The following is a 3,256-nucleotide window of genomic DNA, read 5'->3' as shown; positions in this document are numbered from 1 at the left end:
TCCGACCGGCCGACCTTCCCGGCCGGCCCAGCTCCGCCCCGGCCCTCCCCTCACCTCCACCGTCGGCCCCTGCCTCCAACTCCACCACCGTGACGCCGCTCTGCCCTGTGAGCTAACACTCCTTTTTTTTTCCATTTTTTTGCATTATTTAGCTATTGTTCAATGTATGAATGAATGCATGGATGGATTTTGGATGTTGTTAAGTTGCTAGATGGATGAATGTTGTATATGTATCTTAGATGGATGGAGGAATCTCGGCAAAATGAGTTATTTTGCTACGGTTAGGTTGCTAGATGGATGAATCTCGGCAAAATGAATTATCATAGTTAAAAAAGCAACTTGAGTCACTTAGTTCATAAAATTGTTAACGAAGATTTTATTTTCAGTTTGTGATGTTGTTAAGTAGCTATGTGAGATGTGCTTCAAATTTGGGATACGATAAGCGGTTATTTCATCATGATGATCTTGCTAAAAAAATTGATGTGTCAATGCTTAATGTGAGGTGATGACCTAAAATGCGATATGATAAGTGCTTCCAAATTTGACAGTTGAAAAAATATGATTTTTCTTTATAGTTTAAAGTGTCAATGCTTAATGTGATGTGATGACCTAATTTGTTTCACTCGGTGTAAATAACATGATTTGTGGTGTTCCATCTTCGTGGAGTGATCGTCGACGTTGGAGGTGTTGGTCCACGATCGTCCCTCTCCTTTGATCGACTACATCGGAGGGTGAGCAACAATTCCGAGGAGGAGGAGGCCGAGGAGGAGGAGGCCGAGGAGGGCGAGGAGGGTGGAGGGGAGGTTGACCCCGAGTTGTGGGGTGACTTGCCACCGAGTGCTCCGCAGGGGTGGCTGCGTGGTAATGCCAGAGTACCTACACCACCTTCTATCGAGGCGCACAAGTGGCTCATTGAACCTGCGGGGACAGAGTAAGTGCATCTCAATCATACTTTCAACACATGACAACATTTTTTATTGTACACATGGCAACCCTTTGATTCTTTTGCAGTAACTGGATCCTTCACGGAAAGGGCCGTAAACCGAACGGCCTTCTCACTGTCCTGTTGAAGCAGTTTTGGCCTGGCCTATTCTGCCCGCGGCCAGACAGGGACCCATAGCTGCGTGTTTTGGCCACAAGCTGGGCCCACTACGAGGCTTGCAGCAATGCGGAGTACGGGACGGCCGCTAAGGCCGTGATCACCAAATTTTGGGTAAGTTCCCTTTTGAATCACTTGTCTTTAGTTTCGTTCATAGTTTATCATTGAATCACTCAAATCATGCCTTGTTTGCTTCTGGTTTATGCATGATTGCAGCAACTCTATAGAGTTCTTGATGAGCACAAGGCCAGAGCCGACGTGGTCTTACTTGCGTCTGCAAAGAAGAAAGCTCGTCAGTTGCAGTACGAGGTGCGTTGGGTTGCTGTCTCACAGTACTACCACATCTACCTGCAACAAAAGATGACCAAAACTCAAGCACAGAGGCAAAAAATTACCATGAGCAGGGAGCAGTTCATGATGGTAACTATTACTGACTTTTCATTGTTTCAAGGAGTCAACTATATGTTTCGTGCTCACATGTCATGCTTCCAAAATTTGCATAGGTTGTTCCTCGTTGGTGCTATGGAAGGCATGACGGATGGGCGTGTTTGGTGGATAGGTGGGTCGGTGACGATCCAGAGTTTGTTGCCAAGAGCATCAAGGCCCGGGCTAACCGTGGAAAAGATGGGACACACGGCCAAGGAAACAGGAACCACTGGGGCTTCAAGGCCATGAAGGTATATCTATATGAAAGATGCATTTTGGTTCTTCTTTACCGTCATGTTCTTATGTATGGCTAACTTCTGTTTGACGTTGCAGGAGGACAAGTTGCAGAGGCCGCTCTCAGACATGGAGTCGTGGAAGCTGGCCCGCGAGCGGAGTGATCGCAAGGAGGGCGAGAGCCAGTACTACGGCAACACCGAGAAACACCTGCAGTCTTACACTCAGAACTATCAGAAGTTGCATCCGGATGTTCCCGTTCCTGAGGTCGCCCAGTCTCAGATCGACGACACGGCGGTGGTGGCCATCCAGGGTAAGTCCCATGGCCGGTATCCGTGTTTCGATGGCTTGGTCACTCCGTCGATCTCGTACACACGGCTTCGAGCTACCAACCCGAGCCCGTTAGAGAGTACGGGGCGTTCGCAGCCTCCCTTAGTCCGCCAACGTGCTGTAAGTACTTCCCCTTATCTTCTTTGTCTCTATCTTTCTTAGTTTATTTTCATCACTGCCCACTTAGAAACAACCTCAATTTTGTAGGCATATCAGACCTTTCTCGAGCATAGACATATTGAGGTGAGGGAGTACTTGCAACGAGTGAAGGCAAACGATGATTACAGCCGTCAAGTGATGGCGGTTAGTTTTGCCCTCTTAAACCAAGCTCAAATTTGCACTTTCATTCCTTCTAACTTTGTTGATCACGGCTTGTTTCTAAGTGGACTTGTTTAACTAACATCCAGGCTATGTTGGCGTCTTGGACTAACCGCACGGAGCCACCACAAGTTGGACCCCCACCACCACCTGCGGGAGACGCCCCACACATTCCCACGTTCGAGGAATGGCTGGCACTAGGCGGTGATACTCCGGTTAGGAAATTTTCCTAACTAATGACAAACTAGTTCTCGTTCATTCAACACTATCATGTCATATTTACCATTAGAATCTTCTTTCAAACATGTAGGGGGCCGGTGGCTCGACTCCTGCTACGTCGACCCCAGTCACTCCGATCTGGCAGAGTGATGGTGGTCGCGGTGGCGGTTTTGGCGGAGGAGGACTTGGCGGTGGCGGTTTTGGCGGAGGTGGACTTGGTGGTGGTTTTGGCGGAGGTGGACTCGGTGGTGGTGGTGGTTTTGGAGGAGGTGGACTCGGTGGTGCTTGATGTCGATGATGATTCCGTGTATGCGGCCGTTGTGCCATGTCTTTCATGTTTCAACTTTTATGATGTTTCATGTCTTGCACTACTCTTATGTTCGTGGACTTCCGCCGGTGATGATCTTTAGATGATGAACTTGACTATGTTTAAATGATGTTGATGAACTGTCATATTCCATATTATTCTGTTTTGAAATGTTGTCAAATGAATTGGAAAAGAGAAAACATGGAATAAAAAAAAACTATGCCTATTGCAAAGCCGTCGGCATAGATAAATTCAGGAGCCACCAGGAGGCGACACGTGGCAGGGCTATGCCTCTATGCCGACGGCTTTGCCGTAGGCATAGC

At 47.9% G+C, this 3,256-nt stretch overlaps 1 pseudogene; it reads right to left on the bottom strand.

The window, feature by feature from the left end:
• The window catches only part of LOC123158729 (disease resistance protein PIK6-NP-like), a 10,977-nt pseudogene that overhangs the window by 5,930 nt on the left and 1,791 nt on the right, over positions 1-3,256 (bottom strand).

The sequence above is a fragment of the Triticum aestivum genome, chromosome 7B, assembly GCF_018294505.1.
Source record: "Triticum aestivum cultivar Chinese Spring chromosome 7B, IWGSC CS RefSeq v2.1, whole genome shotgun sequence".
Classification (NCBI taxonomy): Eukaryota; Viridiplantae; Streptophyta; class Magnoliopsida; order Poales; family Poaceae; genus Triticum; species Triticum aestivum.
This window is presented reverse-complemented; position numbering and strand designations above follow the sequence as displayed.